General features: G+C 43.4%; 1 protein-coding gene across 6 annotated transcripts in view; it reads right to left on the bottom strand.

Moving 5' to 3' along the window:
• STRBP (spermatid perinuclear RNA binding protein) overlaps positions 1 to 12873 on the bottom strand; it is a 518214-nt gene that overhangs the window by 224611 nt on the left and 280730 nt on the right. The gene's annotated exons all lie outside the window — the stretch shown is intronic.

Raw genomic sequence — 12873 nt, 5'->3', positions numbered from 1 at the left:
ACATGCACCTTCTAATGGTCTGGCTTGACAGCGCAGCTGTCGCCAGACAATTATGTGAGCATCACTAGAGGGGGGCTATGGCTACTCACACAAGATGGGAGCAAAGAGTACATGTTTTAATTTGGGCAGAAGTTGTGTAATTCCACAAAAATGTGGTTGCTCTGCATAAAGTTGTATTAATTTGTTTATCTATCCAGCTGCCTGAGCTTGACCTTTCAGGGGCACTTACATGACATTGTAAAACTGATAAAGTCTCTTACATAATTAGATTAGTGTTGGTCGCACAAGCCGATTTTTGGTGAGTTGAGAAAGTCAGACCAATAAAAAAAGATCACATTTAATTCTGTGCTTATCTTGTCAGATTTGCAAAGCTTCATGGACAGAGGTCAAACGTCAGCCTATGTCTTCAGATAAAACGCAGCTTATTCTTTTAACATGGGTTTGGTGCTTACTTTTCTTTTTCTGATTGCAGAGTGAGAGGAGTTTTAAAAAATATTTTTCAACAAAATGTAAGTACCTGTAAATTAACTGTATGGATTCAGCAGTTAGGAAAGGAAAAATGAAGTAATTTCTTTGGTAATTTTGTAGTGTGTTGGAAACAGACTGTAATAGAATCAAAAACACATAGGGCCTGATTACAATGCTGGTCGGAAAGGCTCCGACCGCTGGTTGGAGGCTTTCGGAACGACATTTTAGGTTTACACTCTGATCGCCAGATTACTAAAATGGGGAAACCGACTCGGTTCCGACGGGCTCAAGGAGCCCGTTTGCCAGTCGGAATGGGCTCATAATCCCTCAAGCAAGGTGCCTCTTCCATCGGGTTTATGGTGTTGGTTTCAAACAGCCTTTCCATATCCGCCTTTTCGACTTTGAAAGGCTGACGGAAAGCGACTTTGGGGGCACCTAGCAGGGCCCACTTTGCCCCTGGCCCTCAGGTTGTGGCCCTGGGGGCACCTATGGTGCCTCCTGTAAATCCCTGTACAATGTGGCAGGCACCATGAGATACCTGCCACACGGTGCAGGGATTTTCACAAACTCCCATTTCTCAATGGGAGCTTGAGCTGTGGGCATTTTCTGTACGCTGCAAAAGATGCCATAGAGAAATGGGAATCGCATCCAAATTCGGTGTGTGGAATCGCCGGCCTAAGGTTGGGCAGTTCTGGCACCGAGGCGATGTTGGTCTGAGGCATCGTAATGAGGCCCCTAGTCACTTTAGTTGGTGATACACAATTAAGAATGATAAATATTCACAGACGCCCCATTCAACACATTATCATGTGAGTGCTGAATGCTATTAACTATTATCAGTGCAACTGTATGACTGTACAAACTTAGAGGCCATTTCAATGGAAAATGTGCTGTCTGTAGATGACAGCAGGCTGCCACACATTTCTTTGGTTATATTAAAAAATCTCCCGATCTCATGTCATTAAAGCTAGGTCGGTCATGCAAGTTGGTCATTCTAAAAAATAAATAAAAAAGGGCTGTAGTTCCAAAATGTTTGGGAACCGCTGAAAACTGTAATGTATGGTGTTTACCTCTGGCAGTTGCACAGGCAGGAGGGAAGTCATTAGCCTACAAGAATGTTTAGGTCTGGTTTGACAGTGCAACTGTCACCTGACTTTAAACCTACACCAGTGTTATTCTACAGTTCTTTGCTTCCATGCAAATACAGATCCATTCCAATGCTATTTACTTGTAATACTTCAAATTATTATGCAACATTCATTTAAAGCCATACCTACTGGCCACTGCCAATGCTTGTTTCAATTAGGAAAGGATCCTGCAGAACAGCATTGTGCATACCCCGGGTATATGGTAAGTGCCGTGCTAGAAGGCATGGTAACATTCTTGTCATCAGGCCTTAAAAGAGGAGTAAAATAAGTGTAGGATATGTCTGTCCTCTTAAAACAACTGCTGCTTAGAGTAGAGTGTCACCTGAATGTGCAATGAAAAAGAACAACAGATCTACATAACAAAGGAGAAACCATTACTTCAACAAAACGACTCTTCAATATTAGAGATGCAAAATAAGCCCTTTCCCAGTCCATGAACTGAGAACAATTTCACACCAATTACCACCTGACTACAGTGGTCCAGCACAGTGCAGACATGAGTCCCTTGTTAATTTCAGAATCTTTCGAACCGTTTGAGCAGATGGTGGAAAAAATGGCAAGTGTGATATTCCCACACCTATACACGAAATAACATAGCTGCATCATTTCTTTTTTTTATTAACTCTTTTTATTAATCCGTGCTCAATCAACAGTAGAGTGAGATCATGTTGTACACTATATCAACTTATACATCAGAGTGTACAATAGTCACATCAACAATCACTTTTGAATATCCCAGTTAACCAAGTGACACCTCGTTCTTCTCACTATACCTAACTGACCTTATATACACCGCAGTATTCCTGCCAATCCCCATAGCTGCATAATTACAGTAGGCCATATTCCGTCTTTTATTCCACTACAAGAAAATCGGAGAGGTCAAGGCTAAAGCAATGGAATGGAATGGACGGTAAAGTAATAAGAGGTGTATTTGAAAAAGGATCCAAATTATGGTAACTAGCGCTGGAAAAGAGGTGGAGCACATTTCAAGCGGAATCAATTTTATATGAAAAAAAAGAGAGTTCAGGTTCTTTAGGTTGAGACAGTTATTATTATTTAAAAGATCATATAGAACTTCGTGATGGTCTGACCAAGTGTGTGTACAATGCACTAACATAATTTAGTGGCTCAACAAATGTGGGGTATAATAAGGCGACATAAGGATATATGTTTAAATGATTCATCCACGCAAGTTAAGGATAAACACTACTTGGAAACCCTATTTCTCCAATAGCGCTGAATAAGCTATCAAAGCGCACAACGTTGCGCTGGCAGACCAATAATACCATTGAAGCTTCACTAGAGAGGTCGTCTTCCGGACATTAATCAGCAACCGAGTTTATGAGTTCCCTAGACATGGAAAGGACATCAAATCAGATCCCCCAAATCCAGACCCACCAGTCAAGAACAAACAAGACATTAATGCAACAATTGAAACGATCCTGATGAAAATTGCATAAGACCATGAGCTAGCTAAATGGACTAAAGAAAAAAACAGACTCTATGCAAACAGAAATCTCCGCAAACTGCAATTGGTGGAAGTGGAAAACAGTATAAGCCAACTTGAAGACTGTGAGAAAGTGGCTCTATATACACTGGAACAGAATAAGGTACAGTGGGTATAGAGTCCACAAACCCCAGAGGTATAACAGAGGTTAAATCCAGGTGTGACCTTACTCTCTAAAGTGGTAGCTTGGTCGAGCACTAAGGCAGTACCAGAGGACAGTGTAAAGCATGTGTTGCACCCACTCAGTCAGCAAAAGGTTTCACACACTCAAAGACTGAACTCCAGTCCAATTGTTTTTATATCAAGAGATATAGTTGTTTTATTTCTAGAACCAACATATCAAAATGTACTGTTCTCCATATGAGAGGTCTCAGATGAGTACTTTGCAGAAAGGCAATTAACTTTGTAAATACAATAGGTACAGGGGTTGCAGTAGGCAACACAATTCTCCACACAATTTATCATTGAGCTCAATGGATTTCCTTATGTAACCACAGTTGATTACTTTGTAGATTACTTTGGTAATTCCAGGACTGGCTCCTAGGTTCAGTCCTGGGGTCTAAGCTGAAAACAGTTTAGCAAAAACGTTTTAGGTATTGTAGTGATTTTTCAGGAATAAAAAGCTATTTTAAAAGTTCACACTTAGAAACTTTTCAACAGAAACCTGGCAATGTTATCCAATGGGAGAAAATTCAGATTGCAGGTAAAGTACGATCTAGTTATTTTTTAATCCAGTACTGGACTCCTGGGGCCAGCACTGGGGTCTCAACTTAAAACAAGTAATTACGTTTCAGTATTTCGTATGATTTTTTAAGACTATTTCTAGTTTTCAAAATTAGACACTTAGTAGAAATTTCATAGAAAAGCAGACAATGGATTTATATTGAGAAAATACAAGTTACCAGTAAACCCGCTAGGGATTACTTTTGCGTTTCAGTACTGGGCTACAGGGTACAGTACTGGCCCCTCTTCTAATCACAGATGAATTTTTCGGAATTCGGATGATTTTATATGAATATTTTAAGTTTTCAAAAGTAGACACTTCGAAGATTTTTCAAATCAAACCAGTCAATGCTATTCAATGGCAGGTAAGTGAGTTGCCGGTTTCCTGGTGAGTACTTGACTGGTGAAGTTGTGGTTCTGTGCATAGACTCAGGGGTCTCCCAGGGTCAGGTAAGTACAGTTGGTACACCCTCAGCGGCACAGGGGCGGCCGGGTGCAGAGGTAGTTAGGCCCAATGTTATCCAATGAGAGGCAGGGGGCCTTCGGTTGGTGGCTGCTGGCTAGCAGGCCACGCGGCTGTGGGAGCTGGGCTCCTGGTCACTTGCTCAGGTCGAATGGGGAAGTAGGATAGGGCAAAGGCTGTACTCCCAGGGGCACTTGGGCGGCAGGGTGTAGAGTGCTTTTGAGCCGTTGGGCACACAATGTTATTCAATGAGGATCTCGAAAAGGGAACAAAGGCTGCAGGTTCGGGACGGTGGATCTTCTGGAGCGACCAACACTTCAAGGGGTAAGTTGGGATCTTGGAGGATAGGTAGGCACCCAGGGGTTGGGCACAGGGGGCCGTTGGGCGCCTGGTGCAACGGTGTCTTTTGAGGTCGGGAAATCTAACCCCCTGCTGGTCGCGGTCGGAGGGGTCCTTTGTCCTGAGGCTGCAGGAGTCGTCAGGGTCATCAAGGAGGGTCCTTGGGCATTGGATCTCAGGTCAGAATCGCCAGGGGAACGTCCTCGGGGTCTTGATTCACTCCGGCACAGGCCAGGCTTGGCGGGTGCAGGGTTCGCGGTTCCCGGCTGATGCCAGGGCTTGTTACTAGCTTTGAGCAGTACCACTGCTCGTGAGAGACCCAGGTAGTCAGAGTCACAAGGCAGTCAGGTCCTCTGGGGTTTTTGAGGTTGCTGACCACTGGAGATGCCGGGGTTTAACAGGAGCAGGTTCGAGGGTCGACAGGCCGGTAGGGCTGGGGCCAAATCAGTTGGTGTCTTCCTCTTTTTAGCAGCTGCACTGCAGGTCTTCGTGTTCCTTGATCTTCTTTCTTGTTTCATAATCTGGATCTGAGGAAGGAAGGTTCAGGGAGCCCCTAAATGCCAAATTTAGGGGCGTTACAGGTAGGGCAAGGGCAGGGACCAATAGGTCCCTGTCCTGGGGTGGGTACACCACCTAGCCTGCTCCTCTCCTGTGGGAGGGGGACAGGAGCCTAGCTGTGATTGGGCAGGGTTCCCCATCTTCAAGATGGCCAGAGCCCGGGGTCCTGCTTCACCTTGTCTATCCCACCTGAGGGTTGGGGTTGGCATAGGCTGGCACACCCCCCTTCCTGATGTAGTTTTTCACACCAGTCTTCCCGCCAGATTGGGGTCAGAACTGGTGGGGGCTAGTTGCTGGGTACAGCAAATGATCTGGAGAAGCTCACAGAGGCGGCATGCCTTTGAAGCTTTCCCCTACCCATCCCGGGGGAGGAGACCTAGCGCCTCGCCCAGGATGTGCATTGTTGCAGGCCCAGGAGAGAGGGGGGCTCTCCACCCAGGGGTCCAGCAACATGTCTGCTGTGTGGCATCCTCTGCAGCCTCTCAGCCCAGACATGGATTGTAGGTTAGGTTTTCAGGGGGCATCTCTAAGATGCCCTCTGGTGCATTTTACATTAAATCCCACACTGGCATCAGTGCGTGTTTAATGTGCTGAGATGTTTGGTACCAAACTTGTCTTCAGTGTAGCCATTATGGTGCTGTGGAGTTCGTAATGACAACCTCCCAGCACCATATACTCTCAATGGCATCACTGCACTTACAGTTCCCAGGAATGGCCCTGGGTACTGTAGGGGCACAGGGCTCATGCACCTGTGCCCACACCTCTGGCAAAGGGCATCCAGCTAGAGGGGTGACTGAAGTATGCCAGGGCAGTGGGTTCTGTGGGCATGGCACACAGGGATGTTTGACATGGCACCTCTTTGTTTAATTCTGCACTTCGACACTCAGCCTGCAAAGGCAGTTGTGTGGGTGTCAGGGTACAGAGCCCCTGAGGGTGGCACAAAAAGTGCTGCAGTCCTAAGGGGTCTTCTCAGGTCACCATGCCCTGGGTACCTAGGGTACCATTTACTAGTGGCTGATAGGTGGCTAGAGATGCCAATTGGGTGTTAGTTTCAACACAGTTTCAGGGAAGGAACACAGGCCCTGGGTACCTGGTTGACAGGAACCCAGGGCACACTCAGTCAAAGCACATCAGCAGTTCAGAAAAAGTGGGGGCATACCAAGGCAAGAAAGACGGCACTGTCTCACAAAGACGGAATGTCCTCCACAAAAAATTCAATACCAAAACCTGAATCCTCTGCATGCACATTTGCCAAACAGCTATCCGAGTTGGTGGATAGAAATCGGAGAGGAAACCTACGTATCATTGGTCTGCCAGAAGGCTTAGAAGATGAAGCAGCTTCATGTGAGACTTTCCTAGGAAAATGGCTACCACAGGTCACCAAGCTAACCTTTGAGAACCCTTAGAATTTGAGAGAGCACATATAGTTCCTGTCAAAAGAATAATGAACCAAATACAGCCCAGACAGATAGTCTGCAAACCACTAAGATACCAGCATGTCAAGATCATTCTGGCCTATACGAGGAAACACAATCGCATTGTTTGGGAAGGCAAACTTTTTTATCTTGCAAGATTATTCCAAAAAGACGGTGGAAACAAGGAAGTGCTTTCTTGCCCTCTGACCCCTACTGAAGGAACTTGGCTACCAGTTCTATTTCGCAGGGCCAGCGAGATACCGAGTAGTGATTCAAGGAGCTCCTCACTTTTTTACAGAAGGCGAAGCCCTCAGAAGACTTCTGGAAAAAGCTGAAGATCAGTAGATAAACACCTCAGTGCCATGTGATCCGGCGGCTAGACTTAAGCACCAACTTTCTCCGTCTACGTTGTGGACTCCACACTTCTGCATAATGTAAGGTCTCAAACTGTTAAGGCATTAGTGTCAGAACTAGTAGATACTTGACCCATAAGAAGACTTGATATAGTTCCTCTAGATGCAGATCTCTTTTACTGTAGATGAAAGTAATACACAGAGATACTATACAGAGAATAGTCTCAAGAGACTAGACATGTTTTTAGCAACACATTCTTTGGATGTTCATGCTTTCGGAAGTATAGTCAACATACACCTAGTTAACATACTGATTGCTAAAACACGTGCAGTGCTTTCTCACTGTTTTTCAAAATTGTTAGAGCATAATGTTTCAAATACTTAACACTTCACATGAACACACAGGCTCAACATGTACACCATGAACACACTGTTAGGTGTACTTCTAAAGTTTTGCATGTTACATATATTTAGCATTTATATGCATTTTTTCATATGTTTACCACGTGGCTACGTAATATGATAACTTAACAGGTGTCTCTCGGCGGAACACTTTCCTTTGTTCTCGCCATGCCTTTTGCTCTGAAAGGGGGAGGAAGTGTGGGTTAGGAATGTGGGGAAGGAAAAAAGGGTCCTGGTCCCTTCACATGTTTCTATTCTATTAGCACTTTTGTTGCTACCTTTGGTTGTTCATGCGTTTATCCGAATATATTTTATTTAGCGCCACTGGAACGCACACACTCCTAAACCTGACTAGTACGTACCGAAGGATGAGGGTGCCCATTAGTAAGCTTTTACTGACATTGATCCATGGAAAATACTGCCCATTATTGACCACACTGATTCTATCAATAGTCCGTCAGAGACAAAAGCTGGCCCTAGATATGGAAGCATTAGGAAAAATGATGACTATGAATTCCAAGATCTTTGGTAAACACTTAAGATGATAAATCAAACTTGAGGTAATATTAAAACAGTATCACTGAATGTTAAGGGCCTGAACCACCCAGTGAAAAGGAAGAAAATTCTGGACGATATCCATAAACAGAAGGCAGACATTCGTCTACAAGAAACCAAACTAGATTCTAAACAAACAGAATAGTTCCATAACAATCAATACACAGACATAGCTTACTCGCCGGCAGATGGTTAAACAAACAGGGTACTCACGGTGGTAACAAGGAAAGCTAGAACAGTGATAGATTCATCTTCTACGATACTCAAGGCAGATAGATGATTTCGAAACTGAAAAAACAACTTTACACTATATATTGCAAACAAATATACACACCTACAAATGATTACCCAAGTTATGGGAAGACCTAACAAAACAATTCAGATCTATCCCAGACTCTGACATTCTAATTATTGCAGGGGATTTCAACGTACCTCTTCACCCTAATTTGGAAACAAAGTCCATGTGTCAATTCAGACCAAACAGGTCCCATAAGGCCCTAAAAGTCCTATGTAGCAAATTCAACATGATAGATGCGTGGAGACTGCAAAATCCAACAGAGACTACACTTTCTACTCCTGCCCGCACAACTCCTATTCACGTATTGACAACTTTCTGATCTCAGGCAATGCAACCAGTAGAATGGATCAAACTACCATATAACCCAGGGTAATTTCTGACCACTCCTGTATCACTTTGACCATTACGGACTCAACCCCTCTGCTTAAAGCACAACTTACTACTTGTGTAACAATATATCTGTAAGAGACATTAGTTAGTGATAGATTCCTTACCTTAGAATATCCCCAGGCATCAGACTGGATCCGTAAAGTTTTGCTTAGCAGTACGACTGCGCATCAGTAGGTGTCGTCCTGCAGCTCCGTGTCAGTCGCTGGCGTCATATACGCCGAGATGATGTCACAGAGACTACTTAGGCGCCAACGATGTGCGCTGACGTCAGTTCTGTACACGACTTTCCACGCCAGGAACACCGAGCCAAGCAAGATACTGACCACTGGTGCATTGAAAACTAGGGCCCTGAAAAGGATGACCTTAACCCTAGTAATCAGTTCGCAGAACGAGCAGGAGGGGAGGGTCAGTAGGGAATCTATCACTAACTAATGTCTCTTACAGATGTATCGTTACCCAAGTAGTAACTTGTGCATCTGAAAGAGACACGTTAGTGATAGATTCCTTACCTTAGAATAGATACCCCAGCAATACTTAAAAATAATCTCAATCCTCAAAAGAAGAAATGGGAGGGTAACAAAAACCACTCCCAGAGAAAAACAGTTTCAGTCCAGAGGAAGGTCTCCCCAACGGAGAAATAGATCTCCAGAAGGGTGGGGGGCATGTCTCCCCAAAGAGAGTCCTCTGAAAAAAAATACAACCTTAGAAATAGGGACAATTTGAGAAAACCTGACAGATAAAGATATTGATACACGTCCCTCTCGATCTTTTCAGACTTCATCAAAGAAATCGGAAAGAAGAGGACGGTCAGAACATAAAGAAGAGCGGGTCAAGACCAAAGACAAGGAACCTGCTCATCAAAGTAATAAACTACAATTTCCCAGAAAGAAGGTAGCCAGTATTAAAATAAAACATGCCGAGAATCCTGAGGACACAACTGAAAAACGGAGAGTGGGCCCAGACAATGCTTGACAGCGCAGCAGAAGTGAGCATAGCTCACAAGATACTGATGAATCTTCTGGAGACAGTGGACACGAATGAATACATTCAAGTGGAAACTTCAGACACCCGAGTGAGCGTGCCCCATAAACTATATGAAATAACATTACGTATAGAGGGAGATAAAACTAGGAAAATAAAAAGGTCTCTTTTGGGATAATCTATCTAAAGGCTATGATATCCTTCTAGCAGAAAAAGACCGACCACCAGAGTTTGTCAGGGAGTGCCCACATGGTGAAGAAATGATATGCCTGCCTTCTCAAATCACATTCCAATTCATAAAAAATACACACTTGCTAGAAAATGGGCAGTGGCCCAAGCCCCTGCATTATATAAAAATCATGTAGGATGGGATAAGGATTCTCCTCACCATAAAATCCAGTTAAAAAATCAACCTACTGCACAGAGGCAGTATCCTGTTAAGCAAGAAGCTAAAAAACAAGTAAAAGAAATTTTAGATCAACTTGAATATCAGGGGGTGATTGAAACATATACCTCACAAATGAACAATCCTTTGTTTCCTGTCTCCAAGCCAGACGATTCATATCGTCTAGTTCTGGACTACAGACATATAAACTCCTGCTGTAAAACTTTTGCAGTACAAAATTCACACAGTGCAGCACTAATGAATAACATTGTGCGCAAAAAATATCAAACAACATTAGATATTTCAAATGGTTTCTTCTGTCAACACATAGCACCTGAAAGCAGATATTTGACCTCTTTCTCAACAATGGGGTCACAAAAACAATTTTGTCGACTCCCACAGGGATTCAAGAACAGCCCAGGATTATTTTCAGCCAGGGTAACAGAGTTACTACAAATGTATGATGATGAGGCATTATAATATGTCTTACAGACGATGACCTGGAGACTCAATCAATTAAATCTTTATTCGGCACTTAAAAAGACACCATAAAAGTACATAAGCAAATACCTGGAGACTCACTTGAAAAGAGTTAACACCATAATACTTGGGTTCGCAGCTGGAGGGTACAAATTTAACTTTAAAAAATCAAGAATTGCCTATCTAACTGTCCTATTTTTAGGATATGAATTCTCAAGTGAAGGCAAAAGCCTAGCAGACAACTTCTTAGAGAAGTGTGCAGTACTCCAAGCTTCAAAAACGCTGAAGAACTTACAATCAATACTAGGTTTCCTGAATTTCGGAAGAACATACATTCTAAATTATGCAAAGAGGGTTAAACCTCTCTACGAACTAATAAAACCTGACTTTAAACCAATTAATTGGACTCAAAAACACACAAATTTTTAAGATTGTTACAGACAGATATGTTAACTAAAACAAAACTGCAAACACGCGCAAATGAACGCAACCTTGTAATCCGAGTCATCCCAGGAAGATGCGGATTCACGTACCTGACCTCTAATGAGGGAGAAACGGTACCAATAGCTTACAAATCACATATGTACACACAAGCTGAAATGAAATTCAGTTCAACTGAAAAAATTGTAACTGCGGTTCAAACTTCTGTAGCAAAAGAAAGAGCCCTTGCACAGGGAAAAAGGATATCTGTTTTAACAGCAGTATCAGCTCTTGAGGCGGTAACAATACCAGGCAATCCTAATGCTAAAGCTCTAGATCCAAAATGGATAAAATGGGAAACTTCTCTTGCAGCAGAAGACGTGACCTACGCATTTGATCCGAAAATGAAAAAACTAGAATATCTGGAATGTGAAAATGAATGTCCTCTGCCGATCGAAATTCTGCCCCTCGAACAGTACACCTGTGTAATCTACACGGACAGATTTGCACAACATTATTGTTGTGGAAAAACAGATTTACAATGCAGCGTGCGTGATTGTTAAAGGTTGCTGGCGCCTAGGTAAATTCAGACCGATGGTCACTAAAACTGAATCTCTCAAACTGTACAGCTCAGCGAGCTAAAATAAGATCTTTAAAGATGGCGCTTGAAAATGCCGATCGCGAATTCCCGACACTAATAGTGTGTGATTCGCATTACTGCCTCCGATCTTACAAACATGAGACAGGTGCCACAATAAAGCGAAAAAACTTTGGGAACAGGTAGTTCTTTTACAGAAAGAACTACAAAAGACTCACGTGGTACATACGCAGAGTCTTCAAGGTGATGGCGTTCACATTGCAGGGAATTCATTGGCTGACAGAGCCACGGCGACAGCTGATCTCTCGGCTTCCGTAGCTACAAAAATGCGTACGAAAAAACAAATAGATAGCGAAACGCTGCCTGCAGTAAAAGCCTCAATGGAAGGCAATTATGCGGCGTTACCTCTAAACTATCCACTCGGCAATACATACATAATTGATGCAAACTCCGTTCAGTTTGCTCAAATCCCTGGAGTGGGGGATAGAGTAATTCCAAACACAAACAGGAGAGTCTTCTTGATACAAGAAGCACACATGGGATTGGGTCTGAGGCACCAAGAGATCCTAAAATCTCTAATAGAATTACAATCACAATACTGGTGGCCGGGGATGAGCGTAGAAATTTACAAATTTGCAATGAATTGTGAGGACTGCAACAGAGATCGCAGTTGTGAACCGGAACAGATACCAGCCCAGACACCACTATTAGACAACATCAGGCTATCTATGCGCAGACGTCCAACCGGACAAATGCGGTCCCATAAAAATTAGGACGAGATTCATTTGGATGTGGCCCCAGCGCTCGGCTGACGCCATAACTGTTTTTGCGAGTCTTTATTGGCACATACGCAATTGGCATGCTACATTCTGACCAGGGTCCTGCGTTTAGCACTCGGGCTTACAAGGAGGCCATGGCCAGCATGGGCATTGCAATGCGGTATTCTAGTCAATTCCATCCCGAGGGAAATGCGGTAGTGGAGAGAAAAAAACGGGACATAAAGCAATCTATAACAGCGAGGGTATACGGTTCGGGTGATGGGTGGGTCAAACATCTAATAAGTGTCCAACGTAGTCTTAATAATATGCCAAGAAATTCTCTAGGAGGTATCAGTCTGTATGAACTTTTATTTGGTACCAGAATGATAATTCAGGACTTGGATTGTCAGACTTCAGTGGTGCAACAAAAAGCCTTTGATATCAAAGATCGTTTGGCTGTTTTACAGGACTTAAATGAAACAAGAAAAAGTCTGAGTAACGAAAAGCTAAAGCCAACTACCACTGAAGAAAAAACACCTGTCCCAGCAATGCCTGTCTGGATTCCAAAGACTGGGGATCTGGTCAGAGAAAAGATCGCGGTGAAGAAGGAATTTGGGCCTTCTTACAGAAAA

Source organism: Lissotriton vulgaris, chromosome 5 (genome assembly GCF_964263255.1).
Source record: "Lissotriton vulgaris chromosome 5, aLisVul1.2, whole genome shotgun sequence".
In the NCBI taxonomy this organism is placed as follows: Eukaryota; Metazoa; Chordata; class Amphibia; order Caudata; family Salamandridae; genus Lissotriton; species Lissotriton vulgaris.
This window is presented reverse-complemented; position numbering and strand designations above follow the sequence as displayed.